The 26,953-nt window shown below is 43.0% G+C and overlaps 1 long non-coding RNA gene across 1 annotated transcript; it reads left to right on the top strand.

Moving 5' to 3' along the window:
- Positions 1-11,657: 11,657 nt before the first annotated feature.
- Positions 11,658-13,406, top strand: LOC123130513 (uncharacterized). The gene is made up of 2 exons (XR_006463857.1): positions 11,658-12,009; positions 13,078-13,406. It is a non-coding gene; the product is annotated as an uncharacterized lncRNA (long non-coding RNA).
- The last annotated feature ends 13,547 nt before the right edge of the window (positions 13,407-26,953 follow it).

Below are 26,953 nucleotides of genomic sequence, written 5' to 3'. Positions count from 1 at the left end.
CATGCACTGCCCTCTTCTATCTGGAAGAAAATTTACTAACTCTATCTAACCTGCTTCTGCTTCTCTTTCTAAAGTCTTTTCTATTGAATTTTATGATCCCGCTCTGCGTGTTGGCTAGCAAACCGCAATGCAGGGTCATGAGCAGGTAAATGTTGGCTAACTGAATTACTGTGTTTGCTGTTGCAGATTCACTCGGCAACAAAAGGAGCCAGCAACTCAACAACTATAGTAGCTGAAAACCTAAAGCCTCAAAATTATCAGATACATTACTTCTTAATGCTTCAGACTTGTTTCTTCTCAGTGCTATTAGCTTCTTGCTCGCTAGTGGGTGCATTTTGATTGGTAGTTGGTACCATTGTCAAAATGAAAAAAAAATCAAAGTGGTTCTGGAATGCAATCTACAAATAACTTGTGGGAGCACCTTTTGCTACTTACGTATAGGGGGGCTGTAGCTGATCTTTTGTTGCCACTTCTAATCATGGTAGTCTTCTAGCTTTGAACATCATTCTAAACCTAGAACAGAGAATTAAGCACGAACATATTCATCTGTTGTGAAAAGCTAAGGTTTGCAGTTTAAACCTTGTTTCTGGGCTGAGTAGATTGTGCTGTGTTTTCATCCGACGTGATGCATTAAGCTTTGCCAACTGCTATCTTCTTCCCCTTCGACAGTACAGGCCATTTCCTTACTCAGATTGATCCCTCTGTTGTTCCCTTAGTCGCGCTGACATTTTGACACATGCACAAGAGGTGTGATTGAACAAAATGAAAACGAGTTACTTGCGATTGGTCGACACTGTTATTTTGTTTGTTTTTGTGTGCATCAGGCCGGAGGGTGGGGCAGGGGGGGGCTAAATGGACCTTTTTCTGGTAGATTGTGTAGAATATAGTAAGAATAGATTTTAAACTTGTTGCCATCAGTTGGTTGTGAAAACTGATATAGATTTTTCTTCATCACTCCAATAATGATAGCTCCATAAGCAGAAGCATCGAACTAATTTACCAAAAAAAATCTCAGTTTAGTCTAAGAGCATGGTTAATAGAAACGCAGGCGGTATATATGTGCCATGTTAGCAATAGCCTCTGTAAAAGTAACCTCGTGTAATAGGCTGGGGAGTGCGGATTTTCAGAGGCCGAGCACCAGGCAGGCCGGTATCCTCGGCGTTGGAATGGGCTTGGGGATCTGGAATCCGTCGGGCCGTCGGCAGGCTAGTGTCGGCCTAGTGTTTCATATATGGTCCGGGATACACCTACGCATACATGTTCGGCACATGCTGTGCTACTCTCTCATCCATTATTGCCATCGTCACCCTCGCTCTCTGTCGTCCTCGTTCCTATCGCCCCCACCGAGGTACCCAGCCTCACCTCCAAGGCTCCAACGAGGAACGACATCCTCTGACGTAGTAGCAACTACGACAGAGGGACGTCCTAAGCGTATCGCCCGTTAACGAGACATCCGACGGCAGGAACTGCAAGCGAGAATCAGCAGCGTTGTTGGTTGCTCGGCCCATAAGCAGCCCAATCACCTCGAGAATGAAAAAAAAACATGCCGCTAGAAATTCCTCTTCAATCGTCATCCCCATTCGTTCGCTCTCGTCTTGGCGCAGGAGGGAGGCCGGCTGCCGCTCAGCAATTGCCGAGTAAATAGCATAAAAGTACTACTTTACAAGCTAGGGTTGCAAAAAACTATCGAATATATTTTTTTCGCTGATAACTACCAAATCAGGGGTCGGCTGTTTCAAAAAACCCAAAACTCTTGTCACTAGCAGTTTAAACCATATTCTGACAGGTCGGACCCACTCCTAAACATTCTATTTGTTTGACTATTTTGTTTGACCGTTATCTTACATGTGGGACCCACATGTAAGTTCCTTCTTCTTCCTCTTATCTTTTTCTTCTCTCCCTTCTCCTCCTGACCAAGGCCCGAGCTCCACCATCTCCGCCACACCATCGCACGCCAAGCCAGGGCCGACTCCAGGAAGGAGCGCCACGCGAGGAGCAGCTGGCACCCAGGAGCACGGGCCGCCGCCAACCAGCGCCATGGCCAGGGGCAAGGACTCGGGCCGCCGCGCCCAGGGGCATGGGCTGCCGCCAGCCGAGCGCCATGGCCAGGGGCTTGGGCCGCCGTGCCCTGGAAGGAGGGAGAGTGAGAGGACACACGCTGGAGATCTCACGGCGGCTGCAGGCGCAGCTCGCCGGTAGGAGGAGGCGGCAGCCTGCACGCACGCTGGAAGGGAGCTCCGCGGCGGAGCGCACTGGGCGGGTGATGGATGACGAGAGGGAGTTGTGTGTGTTGGGTTTCGTAGTAATTTCAAAAAAATTCCTACGCACACGCAAGATCATGGTGATGCATAGCAACGAGAGGGGGAGTATGATCTACATACCTAGTAGATCGACAACGGAAGCATTTGGTTGATGTAGTCGTACGTCTCCACGATCCGACCGATCAAGCACCGAAACTACGGCACCTCCGAGTTCTAGCACACGTTCAGCTCGATGACGATCCCCGGACTCCGATCCAGCAAAGTGTCGGGAAAGAGTTCCGTCAGCACGACGGCGTGGTGACGATCTTGACGTACTACTGCTGCAGGGCTTCGCCTAAGCACCGCTACAATATTATCGAGGACTATGGTGGCTGGGGGCGCCGCACACGGCTAAGGAATAGATCACGTGGATCAACTTGTGTGTCTCTAGGGTGCCTCTGCCTCAGTATATAAAGGACCAAAAGGGGGGAGGCGGCCGGCCAAGGAGGGCGCGCCAGGAGAGTCCTGCTCCCTCTGGGAGTAGGATTCCCCCCCAATCCTAGTTGGAATAGGATTCGCGGAGGGGGGAAAAGAGAGAGGGGCGGCCCCCTTTCCTTGTCCTATTCGGACCAAGGGAGGGGAGGGGCGCGCGGCCCATGTAGGTCTGCCTCTTCTCTTTTCCACTAAGGCCCATCATGGCCCATATAGCTCCCGGGGGGTTCCGGTAACCTCCCGGTACTCCGGTAAAATCCCGATTTCACCCGAAACACTTCCGATATCCAAACATAGGCTTCCAATATATAAATCTTTATGTCTCGACCATTTCGAGACCCCTCGTCATGTCCGTGATCACATCCGGGACTCCGAACAACCTTCGGTACATCAAAATGCATAAACTCATAATATAACTGTCATCGTAACCTTAAGCGTGCGGACCCTACGGGTTCGAGAACAATGTAGACATGACCGAGACATGTCTCCGGTCAATAACCAATAGCGGGACCTGGATGCCCATATTGGCTCCTACATATTCTACGAAGATCTTTATCGGTCAGACCGCATTAACAACATACGTTGTTCCCTTTGTCATCGGTATGTTACTTGCCCGAGATTCGATCGTCGGTATTCCAATACCTAGTTCAATCTTGTTACCGACAAGTCTCTTTACTCGTTCTATAATACATCATCTCGCAACTAACTTATTAGTTGCAATGCTTGCAAGGCTTTAAGTGATGTGCATTACCGAGAGGGCCCAGAGATACCTCTCCGACAATCGGAGTGACAAATCCTAATCTCGAAATACGCCAACCCAACATTTACCTTTGGAGACACCTGTAGAGCTCCTTTATAATCACCCAGTTACGTTGTGACGTTTGGTAGCACACAAAGTGTTCCTCCGGCAAACGGGAGTTGCATAATCTCGTAGTCATAGGAACATGTATAAGTCATGAAGAAAGCGACAGCAACATACTAAACGATCGGGTGCTAAGCTAATGGAATGGGTCATGTCGATCAGATCATTCACTTAATGATGTGATCCCGTTAATCAAATAACAACTTATTGTTCATGGTTTGGAAACATAACCATCTTTGATTAACGAGCTAGTCAAGTAGAGGCATACTAGTGACACTTTGTTTGTCTATGTATTCACACATGTATTATGTTTCCGGTTAATACAATTCTAGCATGAATAATAAACATTTATCATGATATAAGGAAATAAATAATAACTTTATTATTGCCTCTAGGGCATATTTCCTTCAGTCTCCCACTTGCACTAGAGTCAATAATCTAGATTACACAGTAATGATTCTAACACCCATGGAGCCTTGGTGCTGATCATGTTTTGCTCGTGGAAGAGGCTTAGTCAACGGGTCTGCAATATTCAGATCCGTATGTATCTTGCAAATCTCTATGTCTCCCACCTGGACTAGATCCCGGATGTAATTGAAGCGTCTTTTGATGTGCTTGGTTCTCTTGTGAAATCTGGATTCCTTTGCCAAGGCAATTGCACCAGTATTGTCACAAAAGATTTTCATTGGACCTGATGCACTAGGTATGACACCTAGATCGGATATGAACTCCTTCATCCAGACTCCTTCATTTGCTGCTTCCGAAGCAGCTATGTACTCCGCTTCACATGTAGATCCCGCTACAACGCTTTGTTTAGAACTGCACCAACTGACAGCTCCACCGTTTAATGTAAACACGTATCCGGTTTGCGATTTAGAATCGTCTGGATCAGTGTCAAAGCTTGCATCAACGTAACCTTTTACGATGAGTTCTTTGTCACCTCCATATATGAGAAACATATCCTTAGTCCTTTTCAGGTATTTCAGGATGTTCTTGACCGCTGTCCAGTGATCCACTCCTGGATTACTTTGGTACCTCCCTGCTAGACTTATAGCAAGGCACACATCAGGTCTGGAACACAGCATTGCATACATGATAGATCCTATGGCTGATGCATAGGGAACATCTTTCATATTCTCTCTATCTTCTGCAGTGGTCGGGCATTGAGTCTTACTCAACTTCACTCCTTGTAACACAGGCAAGAATCCTTTCTTTGCTTCATCCATTTTGAACTTTTTCAAAACTTTGTCAAGGTATGTGGTTTGTGAAAGTCCAATTAAGCGTCTTGATCTATCTCTATAGATCTTAATGCCTAATATGTAAGCAGCTTCACCGAGGTCTTTCATTGAAAAACTCTTATTCAAGTATCCCTTTATGCTATCCAGAAATTCTATATCATTTCCAATTAGTAATATGTCATCCACATATAATATCAGAAATGCTACAGAGCTCCCACTCACTTTCTTGTAAATACATGCTTCTCCAAAAGTCTGTATAAAACCAAATGCTTTGATCACACTATCAAAACGTTTATTCCAACTCCGAGAGGCTTGCACCAGTCCATAAATGGATCGCTGGAGCTTGCACACTTTGTTAGCTCCCTTTGGATCGACAAAACCTTTTGGTTGCATCATATACAACTCTTTTTCCAGAAATCCATTCAGGAATGCAGTTTTGACATCCATCTGCCAAATTTCATAATCATAAAATGCGGCAATTGCTAACATGGTTCGGACAGACTTAAGCATCGCTACGGGTGAGAAGGTCTCATCGTAGTCAATCCCTTGAACTTGTCAAAAACCTTTTGCGACAAGTCGAGCTTTGTAGACAGTAATATTACCGTCAGCGTCAGTCTTCTTCTTGAAGATCCATTTATTCTCAATTTCTTGCCGATCATCGGGCAAGTCAACCAAAGTCCATACTTTGTTCTCATACATGGATCCCATCTCAGATTTCATGGCTTCAAGCCACTTTGCGGAATCTGGGCTTACCGTCGCTTCTTCATAGTTCGTAGGTTCATCATGATTTAGTAGCATGACTTCCAGAACAGGATTACCGTACCACTCTAGCGCGGATCTTACTCTGGTTGATCTACGAGGTTCAGTAGTATCTTGTTCTGAAGTTTCATGATCATCATCATTAGCTTCCTCACTAACTGGTGTAGGTGTCGCAGAAACAGTTTTCTGTGATGTACTACTTTCCAATAAGGGAGCAGGTACAGTTACCTCGTCAAGTTCTACTTTCCTCCCACTCACTTCTTTCGAGAGAAACTCCTTCTCCAGAAAGTTTCCTAATTTAGCAATAAAAGTCTTGCCTTCGGATCTGTGATAGAAGGTGTATCCAACAATTTCCTTTGGATATCCTATGAAGACACATTTCTCCGATTTGGGTTCGAGCTTATCAGGTTGAAGCTTTTTCACATAAGCATCGCAGCCCCAAACTTTCAGAAACGACAACTTTGGTTTCTTGCCAAACCACAGTTCATAAGGCGTCGTCTCAACGGATTTTGATGGTGCCCTATTTAACGTGAATGCGGCCGTCTCTAGAGCGTATCCCCAAAACGATAGCGGTAAATCAGTAAGAGACATCATATATCACACCATATCTAGTAAAGTACGATTACGACGTTCGGACACACCATTATGCTATGGTGTTCCGGGTGGCGTGAGTTGCGAAACTATTTCATAATTTTTTAAATGTACACCAAACTCGTAACTCAAATATTCTCCTCCACGATCAGATCGTAGAAACTTTATTTTCTTGTTACGATGATTTTCAACTTCACTCTGAAATTCTTTGAACTTTTCAAATGTTTCAGACTTATGTTTCATTAAGTAGATATACCCATATCTGCTTAAGTCATCTGTGAAGGTGAGAAAATAACGATATCCGCCACGAGCCTCAATATTCATCGGACCACATACATCTGTATGTATGATTTCCAACAAATCTTTTGCTCTCTCCATAGTACCGGAGAACGGTGTTTTGGTCATCTTGCCCATGAGGCACGGTTTGCAAGTACCAAGTGATCATAATCAAGTGGTTCCAAAAGTCCATCAGTATGGAGTTTCTTCATGCGTTTTACACCGATATGACCTAAACGGCAGTGCCACAAATATGTCGCACTATCATTATCAACTCTGCATCTTTTGGTTTCAACATTATGAATATGTGTGTTACTACTATCGAGATTCAACAAGAATAGACCACTCTTCAAGGGTGCATGACCATAAAAGATATTACTCATATAAATAGAATAACCATTATTCTCAGATTTAAATGAATAACCGTCTCGCATCAAACAAGATCCAGATATAATGTTCATGCTTAACGCTGGCACCAAATAACAATTATTTAGGTCTAATATTAATCCTGAAGGTAGATGTAGAGGTAGCGTGCCGACTGCGATCACATCGACTTTGGAACCGTTTCCCACGCGCATCGTCACCTCGTCCTTAGTCAATCTTCGCTTGATCCGTAGTCCCTGTTTCGAGTTGCAAATATTAGCAACAGAACCAGTATCAAATACCCAGGTGCTACTGCGAGCATTGGTAAGGTACACATCAATAACATGTATATCACATATACCTTTGTTCACCTTGCCATCCTTCTTATCCACCAAATACTTGGGGCAGTTCCGCTTCCAGTGACCAGTCTGCTTGCAATAGAAGCACTCAGTTTCAGGCTTAGGTCCAGGTTTGGGTTTCTTCTCTTGAGTAGCAACTTGCTTGCCGTTCTTTTTGAAGTTCCCCTTCTTCTTCCCTTTGCCCTTTTTATTGAAACTAGTGGTCTTGTTGACCATCAACACTTGATGCTCCTTCTTGATTTCTACCTCCGCAGCTTTTAGCATTGCGAAGAGCTCGGGAATAGTCTTGTTCATCCCTTGCATATTATAGTTCATCATGAAGCTCTTGTAGCTTGGTGGCAGTGATTGGAGAATTCTGTCAATGACACAATCATCTGGAAGATTAACTCCCAATTGAATCAAGTGATTATTATACCCAGACATTTTGAGTATATGCTCACTGACAGAACTGTTCTCCTCCATCTTGCAGCTATAGAACTTATTGGAGACTTCATATCTCTCAATCCGGGCATTTGCTTGAAATATTAACTTCAACTCCTGGAACATCTCATATGCTCCATGACGTTCAAAACGTCGTTGAAGTCCCGATTCTAAGCCGTAAAGCATGGCACACTGAACTATCGAGTAGTCATCAGTTTTGCTCTGCCAGACGTTCATAACATCCGCCGTTGCTCCTGCAGCAGGCCTGGCACCCAGCGGTGCTTCCAGGACATAATTCTTCTGTGCAGCAATGAGGATAATCCTCAAGTTACGGACCCAATCTGTGTAATTGCTACCATCAACTTTCAACTTTGCTTTTTCAAGGAACGCATTAAAATTCAACGGAACAACATCACGAGCCATCTATCTACAAACAAGCATAAACAAGCAAGATACTTATCAAGTACTAAGTTTCATGATAAATTTAAGTTCAGTTAATTTACTTAAAGAACTCCCACTTAGATAGACATCCCTCTAATCCTCTAAGTGATTACGTGATCCAAATCAACTAAACCATGTCCGATCATCACGTGAGATGGAGTAGTTTCATTGGTGAACATCATTATGTTGATCATATCTACTATATGATTCACGTTCGACCTTTCGGTCTCTGTGTTCCGAGGCCATATCTGTATATGCTTGGCTCGTCAAGTATAACCCGAGTATTCCGCGTGTGCAACTATTTTACACCCGTTGTATTTGAACGTAGAGCCTATCACACCCGATCATCACGTGGTGTCTCAGCACGAAGAACTTTCGCAACGGTGCATACTCAGGGAGAACACTTCTTGATAATTAGTGAGAGATCATCTTATAATGCTACCGTCAATCAAAGCAAGATAAGATGCATAAAAGATAAACATCACATGCAATCAATATAAGTGATATGATATGGCCATCATCATCTTGTGCTTGTGATCTCCATCCCCGAAGCACCATCGTGATCACCATCGTCACCGGCGTGCCACCTTGATCTCCATCGTAGCATCTTTGTCGCCTCGCCAAGCTTGTGCTTCCACGACTATCGCTACCGTTTAGTGATAAAGTAAAGCATTACATCGCGATTACATTGCATACAATAAAGCGACAACCATATGGCTCCTGCCAGTTGGCGATAACTCGGTTACAAAAAATGATCATCTCATACAATAAAATTCAGCATCATGTCTTGACCATATCACATCACAACATGCCCTGCAAAAACAAGTTAGACGTCCTCTACTTTGTTGTTGCAAATTTTACGTGGCTGCTACGGGCTTACGCAAGAACTAATCTTACCAACGCATCAAAACCACAACGATAGTTTGTCAAGTTGGTGTTGTTTTAACCTTCACAAGGACCGGGCGTGGCCATACTTGGTTCAACTAAAGTTGGAGAAACTATCACCCACAAGCCACCTCTGTGCAAAGCACGTCGGGAGAACCGGTCTCGCGTAAGCGTACGCGTAATGTCGGTCTGGGCCGCTTCATCCAACAATACCGCCGAACCAAAGTATGACATGCTGGTAAGCAGTATGACTTATATCGCCCACAACTCACTTGTGTTCTACTCGTGCATATAACATCAACATATAAAACCTAGGCTCGGATGCCACTGTTGGGTTTCGTAGTAATTTCAAAAAAATTCCTACGCACACGCAAGATCATGGTGATGCATAGCAACGAGAGGGGGAGTATGATCTACATACCTAGTAGATCGACAACAGAAGCGTTTGGTTGATGTAGTCGTACGTCTCCACGATCCGACCGATCAAGCACCGAAACTACGGCACCTCCGAGTTCTAGCACACGTTTAGCTCGATGATGATCCCCGGACTCCGATCCAGCAAAGTGTCGGGGAAGAGTTCCGTCAGCACGACGGCGTGGTGACGATCTTGACGTACTACTGCTGCAGGGCTTCGCCTAAGCACCGCTACAATATTATCGAGGACTATGGTGGCTGGGGGCGCCGCACACGGCTAAGGAATAGATCACGTGGATCAACTTGTGTGTCTCTAGGGTGCCTCTGCCTCAGTATATAAAGGACCAAAAGGGGGGAGGCGGCCGGCCAAGGAGGGGGTGCCAGGAGAGTCCTACTCCCTCTGGGAGTAGGATTCCCCCCCAATCCTAGTTGGAATAGGATTCACGGAGGGGGGGAAAGAGAGAGAGGGGCCGGCCCCCTTTCCTTGTCCTATTCGGACCAAGGGAGGGGAGGGGCGCGCGGCCCATGTAGGGCTGCCTCTTCTCTTTTCCACTAAGGCCCATCATGGCCCATATAGCTCCCGGGGGGTTCCGGTAACCTCCCGGTACTCCGGTAAAATCCCGATTTCACCCGGAACACTTCTGATATCCAAACATAGGCTTCCAATATATCAATCGTTATGTCTCGACCATTTCGAGACTCCTCGTCATGTCCGTGATCACATCCGGGACTCCGAACAACCTTCGGTACATCAAAATGCATAAACTCATAATATAACTGTCATCGTAACCTTAAGCATGCGGACCCTACAGGTTCGAGAACAATGTAGACATGACCGAGACATGTCTCCGGTCAATAACCAATAGCGGGACCTGGATGCCCATATTGGCTCCTACATATTCTACGAAGATCTTTATCGGTCAGACCGCATTAACAACATACGTTGTTCCCTTTGTCATCGGTATGTTACTTGCCCGAGATTCGATCGTCGGTATTCCAATACCTAGTTCAATCTTGTTACCGGCAAGTCTCTTTACTCGTTCTGTAATACATCATCCCGCAACTAACTTATTAGTTGCAATGCTTGCAAGGCTTTAAGTGATGTGCATTATCGAGAGGGCCCAGAGATACCTCTCCGACAATCGGAGTGACAAATCCTAATGTCGAAATACGCCAACCCAACATTTACCTTTGGAGACACCTGTAGAGCTCCTTTATAATCACCCAGTTACATTGTGACGTTTGGTAGCACACAAAGTGTTCCTCCGGCAAACGGGAGTTGCATAATCTCGTAGTCATAGGAACATGTATAAGTCATGAAGAAAGCAATAGCAACATACTAAACGATCGGGTGCTAAGCTAATGAAATGGGTCATGTCAATCAGATCATTCACTTAATGATGTGATCCCGTTAATCAAATAACAACTTATTGTTCATGGTTTGGGAACATAACCATCTTTGATTAACGAGCTAGTCAATTAGAGGCATACTAGTGACACTTTGTTTGTCTATGTATTCACACATGTATTATGTTTCCGGTTAATACAATTCTAGCATGAATAATAAACATTTATCATGATATAAGGAAATAAATAATAACTTTATTATTGCCTCTAGAGCATATTTCCTTCAGTGCGGCGGCGCTGCAAGGGAGCTAGGCGCACCGGACGCCGCGACCGGGGGGGGGGGAGCTTCGCGGCAAGCACGGCGGCGAGTGCGCCCCCTCTGGATCTTGAGCACGGGAGGGACCTGATTGCTTTTTTTAGTTTGTTTTAGGACCTGATTGCATTTTTAAAAGTTTAAAGGGACATGATTGCTTTTTTAAGTTTGCAGGGACACTGACATGTGGGCCCCAGTTGTCATTTAACGGTCAAACAAACGGTCAAAACAATAAGTTTTCTTACATGTGGGCCCCAACTGTCATAATGACGATCAATTGTAAGGCACTGGACAATTAGAGTTTTTTGAAACAACCAACCCCTGATCTGGTAGTTATCAGTGAAAAAAAAAATATTTGGTAGTTTTTTGGAACCCTAGCCTATAAAGTAGTAGTTTTATGCTATTTACTCGCAACTGCCATGGTCGGCTGCACCACGCCGTCGAGAACAAGCTTCCAGTTGCTATTTGTACATGAACAAATTTGGATGACAAAATGTTCCGGTTGAAATCATAACAAACAACACCATCTCGATCTGTTTTTCCAGACTCATTTTTGTTATTTACAACACCAGTTCATCTCCTCTTAATCTGAAAGACTGAAACTCTAGCTTCTCATGCAAACTACATCAACCTCAACCTGTTAGGTATGAGCAGATACGTTTCACGGCGGAGTGCAGACATGGCAGTGACAGTCACCCTCCCTCCCTCTCGCTGCGCAGCTCAGTTTCACGGCGGCGTCTAGCTGGAGCAATTGTGGCGTCGAGCGAACATCGACAGAGTTTGAAGGGTCTTTTTTCTTTTCATACGCGATTGGGCTTCATTTATGGGCCGCAACGGTTTTAGGCATTGCTGTGCAGCTTGCCACGTTCCAGCTGCGTGCCATCGGATGAGGCATCGACGGGCGCTAGACATCGACGTCCCTCTGCAGTAGTTGCTGCTACGTTAGAGGATCTCGTTCCTCCAACGAAGGGAACGCCGGCGGGGAAGGAGCAGGACAGATCCGGCACAGGTATGTGTGCGGCCAGATCTGGAGGGGGGCGCCGGTAGCATGAAGATGCAGGTGGGGCGGAGGGGGAAAGTGCCGGATTCGTCAGCGGGGACAACGTCATCTATGGCTCGAGCTCTAACCTTGCGATTCTTAGTGTTTTTTTAAGCATGGGTGCTGTGATTTCGTTTCTTGGATTTTTAAGCATGGTGCTGTGATTTCGATTCTTGTTTCTTTAATACTCCGATCTTGTATGGCTCTGGATACACTAGTATGTGGTTAGCTTTTCGTGGCCATGATTTTTTTTTTCTTTATTTCTGTGATGTCCAATTTTCTTGAGAAAATCAATGTCAGTTGTGATCATCAATGAGTACTTTTGCTGGTCTTTGATTTTTGTTAAGGTGTCCCCTTTTGATCTTCACTCCAGTTACAGAAAAATGTTCATAAACCAGTGAAATTTTGTGATGTCTTGAGGAATCCATTTAACTTTGATAGTCGATGCTTCATCCTGCTGGAACTTAGTAATGGTTTTGATGGTTTGTTCTTGATGTGCCAATCTAAGGCTAATAATTACTTCATTTGAGTAGGGTAAAGTTTGAATTCGTACCACTGATTGCAAAGATCTGAGTGGGAAAGAATGTTGTACTATTTTGATTCATGTAACTCTGTTGACATTTTTCTGAAGAACACCTCATGAAGGGTGTTCGTGCCTTTCTGTGCAATTAAACAAAAAGAAAAGTTTAGCTAGTTTCCCGTGATTAATATGTTCATTTCGGTGGATAACTAAGCTGGCTGAAGAAATAAATTTCCCCATTGCCAAGTCCTTGTAAATTAAATTAGCTATAATTAGCAGAACTGTCGGCAGGTGTGCCTTCATTGGTTTGGATTTGGACAATTAGCTGATTACCTTTTGATTGATGTGTTATATCTAGCATGATGCTATAACAAATGTGTTTTAGTTTTTGCTTCTGCAGTATAGTTATGGCATATCCTAGTCAGATACAGTATAATTTATGTTAATGTGTTTTCCTTCATTATCTGGAAACACTGGGGTTGTTTCTCATGCAAATGTGTTTATGTGATTATTCTCAGACTGCTAATAGGAACTCCAAAAGGAGATGGAGCTTAATCCCAATCGCAAGAGTGATCTACAACATACGTCGACAAGAGAGATGGCTCAGTGATTAACCCATCTGGCTGGTTAACCGCATCCGTACATGAAGATGCAATCTGTTCTTTGTGTTCTTGAGCAGCTTTGGGAGGAGGAGGAATTAGCAAGGATGAGCGGCAGTGGCAATATGCTTGCGTGAGTGAGATGCCATGTGGTTTCGTAAGTGAGCACTAGGCATGTCTGATGTAAAAAGGGTGTTGATTAAAGAGACCATAGTGCTTTAACATAATCTTGGCACAAATTACCTATCCTGGAATTTGTCCGTGGTGGTGCTGAGGAATAAAATGTCACCACTTGTTCATTAACATTCACAAAATATGTTGATTGTTGGTTGTTACATTGTCTGAGCATGATGGTTGGATCCCAAGTAACAAAATTGGGTGCTAATGATGGTTGGATCCCAAGTAACAAAATTAGGTGCTAGTGGATAGAGTTCATCCACGTGGGCGTCAAAACTAATGGTGAAGTGTAGCACCTGCCAGGATTCCTTCAACTGTTCCCACGAGCGGGTCAGTGCGCTGGAACCAGATCCTCTAACATTAAGAAGGAAAGTTAGAGAAGCTACAATCCTCTAACTTACCTTCTTGCAATCCATATGATTAAGGCTAAAATAATTTAAATTAATATGCAAATTATAGATTTAATGTTTACATTCATAATCATTACATACAAACAATTTGATGGTGAAATAAAATCAATTATAGATTATTTATATCTACAGTAAATATCAATAGTAAATAATCCGCTAGCTTCTCTAACATTCCTTCTTCATTTTACACTATGATTACATTATAGCACCGTGATTTTGCTTCTCTAAGTTAGAGGATCCGCCTCCCAGTGCGCTTGGCAGAGAGAGAGAGAGAGCGGTTGCTGGCAGCACATGCAAGTGTATACAATACAATGGAACATTGTCAGGGCTGGTCCAAGTGCTAGATTCCCTAGCTAAAGCAGCCTCCTTTCTGCATCAATACACGCTGCAGTGCAGCGATACGAGGGGACAACGCGCTAGAATACCGGGAAAGCTCGAATCCCCATAGAACGCCAACGACCAGGATAAAGGCCTACCTGATGCTCGGCCGTCATTGGCATTTTTGGGGTCTATACAAGCTATTGCATGACCAGAGTAATCAATGTTTGCATGCATGGGGAGAAACTAAAATACTTCCTCCGTTCCTAAATATTTATCTTTCTAGAGATTTCAACAAGTGACTATACATGGAACAAAATAAGTGAATCTATACTCTAAAATATGTCTATATACATCTGTATGTGTTAGTCTATTTAAAATCTCTAAAAAGACAAATATTTAGGAACAGAGAGAGTATAATTGATTGGATGGTGAGACATAGGGGACTGTGAGCAGCAGGGCTAGCGCTGGCTTTGGGTTGGAAGCAAGCGGCTATTTCTCGCGTCCTGTGCTGTAGCCGGGCGATTGGTGAAGCGCTCGCTCTCTTCTCTTTCATGCATTTACTCTCCTCCAGCTCAGAATTTTGCTAAGGTGGAATCGCTTGTAGGACTATTGTACTTCTAAGCTCGGACCTTCTTTTCGAAAATTCGAATCTGAGCCCGAGCTCATCTGCACCTGCGCTCACGAAAAAAATCAAAATAAATACTAGAAAAATTCAAAAAAATCCAAAAAAATTGGGTGGTAGACAATTTGATGCGTGAGGTACGCCCCAATTTTCAAAACATTTGGACTTCTATGCAGCTCTCAGCAAAAAAGACAAATCGAAGGTCTGTAAAAATATGTACTGTTCATATATTGTTCTGGTCTGATTTGTCTTTTTTGCTGAGAGCTGCACAGAAGTCCAAATGTTTTAAAAATTGGAGCGTACCTCACGCATCAAATTGTCTACCACCCTAATTTTTTTGAATTTGTTTGAATTTTTCTAAAAAATTTACGTTTTTTTTTGACCGGGTGCAGATGCACCCGGGCACCGAAATGCTGCTCTCCCTTCTTTTCCCATTTCAATGAATGAGATTGTACTTCTTTTGGATTGGTGGACACAGGAGAGCGTTTAGTTAAGTTGTACTTAAACATAATCTTTTGGAACAATTTTGAAAAAAAATTCTGAAAAAAAGTTCGCAGATATGAAAATTAGTTCTCAGAATTTCAGAATGTTCACGATTTTTTTTAAAAAGTCGAAGATTTGAAAAAAGTTTGCAGATTTAGAAAATTTCCTGGATTTATAAAATGTTCACAAATTTTAAATATGTTAGCGAATTTGAAGACAAGTTCACTAATCTCGAAAAGGTTCACGAAAATGAAAACAATTCATTATTTGAAAATGAATAAAAGAACAGAAAAGATAAAGACAAACCTAACAAGAAAAAATAAATAAAAAGAAGGAAAAATGAAAATGGAAGAAAATAAAAAGTAGAACGAAAAAGAAATGGGAAAAAAGAAAAAAATACGAAAAACAATCAAAGCCGAACAACAAAAGCGGTGAAAAATGAATCCACAGATAACCCAGCCTAAAAAACTGGCAGGAGGAGAGATATTGTGCCACATCAGACTTAGATGGCAACAGGGTGCGTGCGCCCTGTACCATTTTGCACGCGGCGAGTTCAATTCCTTGCTTGGTCGTCTTTTTTTGGGAATTTCCACGTGACGTGCTGCAAACAAGAAACAACTCACTTTACGCCTGATGGTCAGACCCAGTTGCTTCGACCCCTCTGTGCCGCGCCCCTTTGTCCGGCCTGCTGCAAAGACAGAGCATGCACTCGCCCTAGGGTAACCTCTAGTTTGGTTATTGTTGTTTTTCTTTTGTTTATATATTGGAAATATTTCCTTCTTACAAAATATATTGGAAATATGCTAAATGATTATACATCAGAAATTAATTTACTAAAAAGTTTAAAAGTGTTCATCGCACATTTAAAACCAGTTCATGCAGTGCTAAAATAATGTTAGTGTAACTTTTAGAAAATGTTGATACCATTCAAAAACTATAACATGACAAAAAATGTTAATGATATTTATAAAAAAGTGTTTACACAACGTAAAAACATAATGTTCGTCACATTTAAAATAATTATACAATGTATAAAAATATACTTATATTTTTCAAAAAAAAATCCTGCCATTCAAAATAATGTCCATGGCATTTATGTTCGCATGATTTAAAAATATATTTGTGATATTTAAGAAAACCCCAGTGTAAGAAAATGTTGGCCTAGTTTTAAAAACTGTTTCCTACAACTTAAAAATATATTTTTTTGTGTGTTTTCACAAAAAAGTCAAACATATATTTGTAAACAATATTCATAATGTATAGAAAAAATGTTCAACATGTATCAAACATTATTCCAAGTGTATGCAAAAATGTACAACTTGTACCAAAAATTAGACATGTATTTAGAAATAAAATAAATTAGATTCAAACAAATTTGATAAAGAAACATAGGGAAAAAACCAACATGGAAGATTCTAGTGCCGGTCCAAACCGATCTAAAGAACCTTCTCAAAACCGCCTTAATGGGTTGGCCCACGAAAGCCACCGCGCGGCCAATGCCAGAGGCGAGGCAAAGCTACATATATTGCAATAAGTAAGAATATAGCTCCAGTGTCTGCAGAAGGCGAGACAAAGCAACTCCCTTCTCTTCACGGGACATGCGAGCTACTCTAGCCAGCTAATGGCATGTACAATGGCGGCATATGAATATAGATGTCTCACGACAAAAAGTAATTTGAGGCATCTATATTGATTATTTCTCCCCAATACAACCTACTACTAGTGAGTCTCATTAAAGAATAGAAAGTGACTCTCATTATACATGCATCCTTACTCTCTACTTTAACTTTTTTTAACTTTAATGCATCGGACCATATTTTTTCTCTCCAAACACCCGTCTCTTACATGGAAGGCAGGGCGGCCGCCCTATCTTTATTCCATGCAAAAAATGTTACTCTCTTCGTCCGGAAATATTTGTCATCGAAATGGACAAAAAGAGATACACCTAGAACTAAAATACGTCTAGATACACCCCCTTTTATCTATTTTGATGACAAGTATTTCTGAACGGAGGGAGTATATATGTATGCATATACACTCCTTGCTACGGCTGTCTCAGGATGGCTATGTTCACTGGAATAATAATCGCTAATATCTACTACTTAAAAAGAACATAAGGTTCTCATTTCATCTTTCTTCTCATCATCACTTCGTTCAACCTTTCATGTATGATAATCAATCAACTTAATTTACGTATCTTCTGAATCAATTCTATTTTAATTTACTTACCAAACTTCTGATTAAAATATAAGGCAATTCACGGGCAGAATTTGATAAACATTTATTTACATAATCACATTATTATTATTATTATTATTATTATTATTGTGATCTAAAAAGAGTTTTATTTCATCATAATAGGCTTACAATCGCGAGGCAAGATATCCTCTACACATGGTGGTGCGCTATGTAGCCATAAAGTAGTATAATTTTCTACTCGATTATGCGATGTCAACTGATCTGCCAGCCTATTTTGCTCATGCTTGATTTTCATGGAAATAAACTGTCTCCCTTGCATAAGGAACTTTATCTCTACCACCAAATGACCATATGCCGATCTCGAGAGGCCTTCCCCGGACAAAATCATGGACATGTAAATCACAAGATAACATAATAGAATATTTATACCCCGTTGCAACGCACGAGCATTGTTCTAGTACTACTAGAAAGAGGTCGGTCGCTTGTTTATATGTGTCATGCAGCCATGGTATTGGGCCTAATGTAAGCCGACGACTTGCGGCGCACTCCGGCCGAATGCCACGAACGGCGTACGCATCGCTGTATGTAAAAAAAATTATCAAGGTATTCACCGTTGTATGTAAAAAAATCATGAGGCGTTGGCTCTAGCTGCCGGTTTGTCTCTGGAGCGCTTGACAATCGCTAGCGATTGCAAGACAGTTGTGAATGACTTCAAAAATGGGTTGGGAGGCACTCATATCACAATTGTCAAGGAGATAGAGAAAAGAAGAGCCAGTTTTCTAAGCTGTGATTTTATGTTTGAGGGCCGAGCTTCAAATCGTGAAGCACATAACCTTGTAAAATTTTCTGTTTCGCTTCCTCTGGGTCGCCACTTGTGGCTGTTAACTCCTCATGAACCCCTTTGTATCCCTTTGAATTTTGCTTCGAATTCATTAAAGTGTGGGGATCCCTCAATTTTTTTTAAAAAAGGCATACGCATCGCTCTTATCTCAAAAGAGAAAAAAAAACATACGCATCGCTCCAAGATGAGGCTTTGCAACTCGACTCCTCCTCAATGTGATTCTCAAAAAAAAGGACTCCTCCTCAATGTAGTTGACGCAGTGCTTGACATGCACGCTTCCCTCTTTGAGTCCGACTCCACCTCAGCGAGAGTAAATTGCATAAAACCACCACTTTGAGGGCTAGGTTTGCGAAAATCACTAGGATACAGATTCGCTGCAGACAGCACCACGTCTAGCGTAATTCTTTTGCAAAAACCACTGATCGGCGGATCGGGCCGTGTTAAGTGAGTTTATGACAGCTGGGGCCCGTTTTTCGCCTACGTGGCACTTTAGGCCGTCCCGACAGCCGGCAGACGGCGTTAGACGGCGCCGTTCAGTCCTAGCAGTCAGAAGCGCCAACCGTTACTCCTTCTCCACTCTGCTCGCTCGCTCTCTTCTCACTCTCGCTCTGTTCTTGGTCGCCGCATCCGTCGCCACCGCGCCGCGCCGCCGCCGCAGCGCCATGGTGTCGTGGAGTGATGGGTCGGATAGCAGCGAGCACACCAGGCAGTACATGAGCTCAGATTCCGACGACGGCACCATTAAGGTCAGTTCTCAGAGTTAGGGTTAGGGTTTGATATTTGGGGATTTTTGGAATGAGCCTCTTTTCAATCATTGGACCAAATATCAGTCATTCCTTTGCACTCCAGGTTCCTGCTAGCACCGAAGACTCAAATTTCGAGGGCCCTGAGACAGATATGTATGTTTTGTGCCATGGACACGGGAAGGCAGCAGAAAGGCGTGTTGCTTTCGAAGGGATTCACACCGGCAGGAGGTTTCTTTGTTGTGCAGAGAAAGTATGGTTCCAGCTGAACTAATTGGAAGTTGTGGATTTACCAAACAGATATGTCATTTGTTTATCATGGATATGTACTATGGAAGCAGTCATTGTATCATATTGTGAGGTTAGGACAGTGGATGCAGTCATTGTTTACTGTGGAAGCAGGCATTGTATTATAATGTGAAGTTCGGACAGTGGATTCATTAAGTGTTTACTCTGCCAGCATTGTTTAGTCTGGTTCTGGCAACATTGTTTAGTTAGGTCATTTTTTAACTCTGCCATGTTAGCTTATTTTAGGATAGAATATTCATGGGTTAGCACACCAGCATTGTTTAGTTTGGATCTGGCAATATTGTTTAGTTAGGTCATTTTTTAACTCTGCCATGTTAGCTTATTTTAGGACAGAATATTCATGGGTTAGCACACCAGCATTGTTTACTTAGTAGTTGTTTACTTTAGAGCATGATCTGAATTTTAGTATAAAGTAATCTAGCCTATCATTGTAAGCAAGTCACTGTTATGTAATTCATTTTGTTAATACTCTTTTTTCAGGAAGGTAAAAACTGTGGACTAGTAGAATGGATTGATCCATCTTGGCCCACTACCCTTGAGAATGCACTGTCCAAGTTGTGGTCTATGTATGAACAGAGTAAGATGGACAGGAATGAGGAATGTCTGATGCATTCATTTACTGTTCATGACCTGACACAAGAGAAGAAGAAACTCCAGGCCAGCTATGAGAAGTTGGTTGAAGATGTCAATGCACTTATGGATGCCCAGGAGCAGAGGGCAGTGATAGAAAGGAAAGATGCTGAAACAACCAAGTTGCAGGAGAAGTATGACACTTTGAAGAACATAGCAGCTGCTCAAGGTACTGTCATTAGGAACATGAAGTTGAAGCTAGCTGAAGAGAAGAAGAATTTGCAGATCCACATTGATGAGCTCAAGAAGACAGTTGAAGAGAGCAATGTGAAGCTGGAGGGCATCAAGGCCATCATAAATGGATAAGCAGTGCAAGAGAAGAATGGGCAATATCATTTGGCATTTGCTGACCTTTTGCAGGGTGTGGTTTGGCATTTGTTGTAATGATAGTAGTTTAAATTCTATTAACTATGAGTACTCCTGAACTATGGATATGTAATCTTAAGTAAGATGTTTGCATTTGAACTAGTGCTGAATGTGGTGCTATTTGAACTAGTGCTGAATGTCAAACTATGATTATGTATGGATTTGAACTAGTGCTGAATTTGGTGGTATTTAGAGCTGGTTAATGTTATCTTAAGTAATCTGTTTGCAAATGATGATTTTTGCTTTAGTATGTTCCTGTTCAACTGATGATTCTGAGTTAAGTAGGGTCAATTAGGGTTGTTTTTGGCTTTTTATCGACGTTGAGGCATCAACTAGGTCAAGTTAGGGTTTTTGGTTTTTTATTGACGCCGAGGCATCAAGTAGGCCAAGAGGGGTTGTTTTTGGCTTTTTATCGACGCTGAGGCATCAACTAGGCCAAGTTAGGGTTTTTGGTTTTTTATCGACACTGAGGTATCAAGTAGGCCAAGAGGAGTTGTTTTTGGCTTTTTATCGACGCCGAGGCATCAAGTAGGCCAAGTTAGGGTCTTTGGTTTTTTATCGACGCCAAGGCATCAAGTAGGCCAAGTTAGGGTCTTTGGTTTTTTATCGACGCCGAGGCATCAAGTAGGCCAAGAGGAGTTGTTTTTGGCTTTTTATCGACGCCGAGGCATCAAGTAGGCCAAGTTAGGGTCTTTGGTTTTTTATCGACGCCAAGGCATCAAGTAGGCCAAGTTAGGGTCTTTGGTTTTTTATCGACGCCGAGGCATCAAGTAGGCCAAGAGGAGTTGTTTTTGGCTTTTTATGACGCCGAGGCATCAAGTAGCCCAAGTTAGGGTCTTTGGTTTTTTATCGACGCCAAGGCATCAAGTAGGCCAAGTTAGGGTCTTTGGTTTTTTATCGACACCGAGGCATCAAGTAGGCCAAGTCAGGGTTTTTGGGTTTTTATCGACGCCGAGGCATCAAGTAGGCCAAGATACGGTTTTTGGGTTTTTATCGACGCCGAGGCATCAAGTAGGCCAAGTTAGGGTTTTTGGGTTTTTATCGACGCCGAGGCATCAAGTAGGCCAATATAGGGTTTTTGGGTTTTTATCGACGTCGAGGCATCAAGTAGGACAATATAGGGTTTTGGGTTTTTATCGATGTCGAGGCATCAAGTAGGCCAAGATAGGGTTTTTGGGTTTTTATCGACGCCAAGGCATCAAGTAGGCCAAGATAGGGTTTTGGGGTTTTTATCACAGCATCAAGAGTATCACAGCATCAAGACTATCACAGCATCAGCAGTACTACTAGAATGCCATAGTTTGACACAAATTGATCATAACAGTTGAGCATCATAGGACTACTAGAATTCCAAAGTTGATACAACATCAACACAACCAAATCACCATCAACACTGGAGTAGCATAACTGGAGTAGCACAACTTCAACAACATAGTTTCACAACACAACCAAAATGCCATAGTTTGATAAAACATCAACACAACCAAATCATCACCATTTTGCACCAGAGGTAGTCAAGTAATCCTTCATTCTGTTGTTGGGCTTCCTGACTCTCTAGGAACCATCACTTGGTCTTGGAGGCATGAAAGCAGCTGATGAAGATCTGGTTGCTGGCTCCTTACCCTTGGGAGCAGCTGGTGCCTTACTCTTGGGAGCAGATGATGAAGATTTACTCGATGCTGCCTTACCCTTGGGAGTAGCTGGAGCAGTTGGCTGCCTCCTAGCTGGAGCAGCAGCAGATGTTGCCCTCCTTGCTGGAGCTGGATTGGCAGCAAATGTTGCCCTCCTTGATGATCCACCAGCAGTGGCAACAGCAGAAGCTGCAGTCCTTGCTGGAGCTGGACTGGCAGCAGTAGAGGCTGCAGTCCTTGCTGGTGCTGGTGTGCTTCTACTATCAGGTGGGTAAGAGCTGGTGCTTGGCTGCAATGAAACAAGTAGTTTAATATTAGTAAGCAACAAAGTAACAACAAATTTAGTCTTTCTCATAGCAGAGTGGTTACCTGATGTTTGTTCTTTCTCATAGCAAGTGCAGGCTTTAGAGCATCATGGCAATTGGTGTACCTATGGCCCACCTTTTTACAGTTGGAGCAGGTAATTGAGGCCATTCTTGAAGTGTCTTTGGGAGCTGGCTTCTCAAATTGGCCCTTTCTCCTCTTAGTCTGTGCTCTGCCCTTGTGTTCTTTGAAAACAGGAGCCTCAATGTCCAAACTATCTGTCCTTGGCCACATGTCAGGGCCAGGTACAGGATATATTATAGGACTGTAAGCTGCCAGGTACATAGGTTTTTTGAAGAAATCATCAACAAAGTCCTCTGGCTGAAGCTTAGCCTTGTGTATAGCAGAAACAACATGATTGCAAGGAACTGCTTTCATATCCCACTTCTTACAACCACAAGTCCTTTGTGCTAGGTTGACAGCATATGTTCTCTCCTCACTAGTAACTTGGTAAAGGTTGGGGCCAGCCATCAATGATTGGCAGTTTCTAGACCACTTCTTTGCTTCCTCCAATTTCTCTGCATATGTTGGACAAATCTCTCATCTGACAGTCTGAGTCTTGGTTCTATTTGTATTAAACTTGACCATTAATTTTGTTCTAATTCCATCAACCATGGTCCTTATTGGCTTAGCCCTGACATCTAGAACCCACTTGTTGAAAACCTCACTTAAGTTGTTAACTACTAAGTCTGTTTTGCAATTTGTGTCCATGCATGTCTGGCCCAAGTGTGCTTTGGGATTTTACTAAGCCAAGCCCATGCTGCCTCACACTCTCTCTTCAACTCATCCATTGCAACATTATAACCATGTTCAGTGTATGAATAACTTGCTTCATCCATGTATTTCTTCAATTTTGGCCCTCTAAACCCAGCATTTTTAAAGTTCTGGTAAATGTGTCTGAGGCAAAACCTTTGTGGACAATTGGGAAAGACTCTGTTTATGGCTTTAAGCAGGCCCTGTGTGAATTTAAGTAAAGCTAACTTAGTAACTACACCTAAATGATTGTGTAACTACTAGAAAGAACTATGATTGTGTATAGAAAGTAGCTACACCTAAATGCAAGTAACTACTAGAAAGAACTAAATGAAAGCTAGCACAAGTGGATTTCATTACCTTCTGCCTATCCGAAATTATTGTGTAGTTGCCAAACTTCCCAGATTGGCCACCTAGTGCTACCTTCAGCTGATACAGAAACCAAGTCCAGGAATCTGTGTCCTCCTTATCAACAATTCCAAAAGCAATGGGAAATATATTATTGTTCCCATCTCTTCCAGTAGCAGCAAGGATCTGTTGACCAGTAGTGAGCTTTATGAAGCATCCATCCAGACCTATAACAAGTAAACACATTAGGCAAACTATTTGAAAACACACATTATTCAAACACACATTAGATACCAAGCCATTACCTATGAATGGTCTGCAGCCACTCAGAAACCCTTCTTTGCATCCATTTAGGCAATAGAATAATCCATGAAACCTAGGGTTTGTGCTTGGATGCTCCCTCAAATGTCTTGTTTTCACTATACACCTTGAACCTGGATTAGTATCTAGCACAACTTGCAAATAATCCCTAATCCTGGTGTACTGGGCCTTCTGATCTCCTAACACAACATTCTTTGCTGCCTTCTTAGCCCTGTATGCCATGTGGGTTGATATTTTCACTCCATACTTGCTCTTTGCAGTGTTAATTATAGTAGTGATTGTTGTGCATGGGTCATTTCTGATTGCTTCCTCACAAAACTTTGCAACCCACTTAGCAGTAACTTTTGTGTTCTCTGACACAGAAGGACAACTGTGCACCACATACTGCTTCCTTATGGTAAAAGTCTTCTCATTTGCAATCTGAGAAGCTGCTATATAAAAAGGGCATGTCTCATCTATGCATTGTGCTATAACCCTGTCACTGCAATTTCTATGGTACTCATAGTTCCTGTTCTGTGCAATGTGCATTGTTTGAAGTGCATTCCCGAACTGGTACACATCAATGAAGCAAAGATGCTTCACAAATTGCTCTGCTGGGTGAGCTCTATTCTCATCATACCATAACCTTTTCTTCATCTTCTTAGCTCTGCTTTTCCTGCCATTGGGCAAAACATATGCCAATGCCTCTGCACCATCATCATCTTCCACACCCAAGTCCATTGGTTTCCTGTCTTCATCAGAAGATGGTATCCAGTCCTCCTCAAACAACTCCTCTACACTTGCATGTGATCTGCTTGCTGGGCCTTTTCTGTGTTTCTTCTCCTTTTTCTTCTTCTGTCCATCTTGCCCTACCTGCTCCAGATTACTCTCTTCCTCCAAAGTACTCTCTTCCTCCTCTTCCTCCTCTTCTTCACTTTCAGGCTCATATAGTGCATCCTCCTCCTCTGTCTCATACATTTCCTCAACATCTGTGTCCCCTTCAAAATGAAGGAGTGGATCTTCCCTCTGTCTTTTCATCTCCTCAAGCCTAGCAAGGATATCACCATATTCTTCCAAATCATCATCATCACTGTCCTCCTCATTATCCATCACTGCAGCTTTTCTCTTCAAAGAAGTGTCCTTCTCTTTATTTTTCTTATTCTTCCTAAACATTTGAATTTCCTTCCTCCTTGTCTCCTCCATAACCTTTTCAATTTCCATTTGCTCCTCTGAATTGTTTACAGGATTTTCTTCCACTTGTACATAACCTAAAGCAAGTTGCTCCTCCAAATTGTTTGTGCTATGCTATGTTTGAAACTGTATGGGCATTGGCTCCAGTTCTGCTGCTTCTGAACTTCCTGCTGCTACATGCACATTTCCTGCACTAAACAACACTCCTCCTTCATCTATCTGATATAGTTTGGGCTCTCCAATTTCTTCTAGAGGGATTTGCTGCTCAATAACATTGGAGCTGATGTTTATAGTTGCAGCATTGGGAGAACTGGCCCTAACAACTATCACATTCAATATCTTTTGATTTTGCAATGCTATGTTGTCTAGAATTTCCTCAAGCTTGTCATCATCATCTATTTCTTCCATTCCTTCTATACCTAGCCCAGGATCCCTGACATAGTACATGTAATCTTTAAATCCATAACCTTCTGTTTCTATCAGTGCTACTAGGTTGTAAAATATTATGTCTGACATCATCATAGATCTCTCAATATTGTCTCTGTCATGGAAATGCATCCTCAATTCTCAAACCTCATCATCCAGACTGCAAATAATATAAAATACATAGCAGTATAAGTGCTTAATTATAACTGAATAACACTAATGAAACAACTCATGTCAGTGCACTAATACAATCCTTTGTCACTTATAAAGCAGATAACAGGATAACTCATTTAACAGTGAACCTAACCAAATGTCCAACTTCACTCCAATTAACAGTGTACCTAAAATAAACTGAATAACAATATCATAATCATATACTATACCAGGATAACCTTGCTGCTCGTTTATAAAATCAACTAAATCAGCTTATTTGTCAACTAATCTAAAAATGTCAACCCTAGGGCACAGGACAAACAAATCAAAGAATCTGAACTAATCTAAATTATGTCAACACTAGAGCACATGACAACAAATCCACAGCATCTACTCTACTCCATCTGATAGGATAGAGCAATATGGACCCTAACCCTAGAGTACACTAGCAACACAATTGAAGAGGAGTACTCATTGAATGGAGAACGGGAAGGGGAAGAGCAAAGAAAAGTGGATCTCACTATACGCCGCAGTAGGATGACCCGATGTGTTGGCTTCCCGTCGGATTGGCCTTCACCGCCGCGGCGAATGCTCTCGCCGCCCGGTATTCCATCGAATACTGCGGGTCCTCCTCCTCTGATTCCTTCGTCGGCTTGCTAGGGTTCGAGCTCCCGCAAAGCTCGCCTGGATCCACTGCGGGTCCTCCTCCGCTGTCGGGCGGAGCGCCGCCACCAGCAACTCCACCTTTCACCGGGCTACGCATCTATAACACCCCGGATGTAACTTTCCCAATTTGTACTCCAACTCTTGCCGTTTCCGGCGTTAAGTTATATTATTTCCTCGGGTTTGGGTTTCGTCTCCGTGTGTTGTTGTCGTTGTCATGCATCTCATATCATGTCATCATGTGCATTGCATTCGCATACGTGTTCATCTCATGCATTCGAGCATTTTCCCCGTTGTTCGTTTTGCATTCCGGCGCTTCGTTCTCCTCCGGTGGTCATTTCTAGCTTTCTTTCATGTGTGGGGATTAAATGTTTCCGGATTGGACCGAGACTTGCCAAGCGGCCTTGGTTTACTACCGGTAGACCGCCTGTCAAGTTTCGTATCATTTGGACTTCGTTTGATACTCCAACGGTTAACCGAGGGACCGAAAAGGCCTCTTATGTGTTGCAGCCCAACACCCCTCCAATTTGGCCCAAAAACCCACCAAACTCTGCTCCATCACCTAGAGCGTTCGATCACGATCGCGTGGCCGAAAACCGCACCTCATTTGGACTCTCCTAGCTCCCTCTATGCCTATATAAACACCCCCCATTTTTCGGATCTCTTCTTCCTCCCCGAAACCCTAGCTAAAAAAACAGGATCCCGCCGCCGCCGGACGTGTCCGCGCCAGGCCGGACAACGCCCGCCGCCGCCCCAGCCTCTCCTGGGCTGACACGTGGCAAGCACCGCCGCGGGTCCGCGAGCCCACGGCCGGCCCTCCGAGCCCATCTCCTCCCCTCGCCCGACCCCGCCGCCCGGTGTCTTCC

Source organism: Triticum aestivum, chromosome 6A, assembly GCF_018294505.1.
Source record: "Triticum aestivum cultivar Chinese Spring chromosome 6A, IWGSC CS RefSeq v2.1, whole genome shotgun sequence".
In the NCBI taxonomy this organism is placed as follows: domain Eukaryota; kingdom Viridiplantae; phylum Streptophyta; class Magnoliopsida; order Poales; family Poaceae; genus Triticum; species Triticum aestivum.
This window is presented reverse-complemented; position numbering and strand designations above follow the sequence as displayed.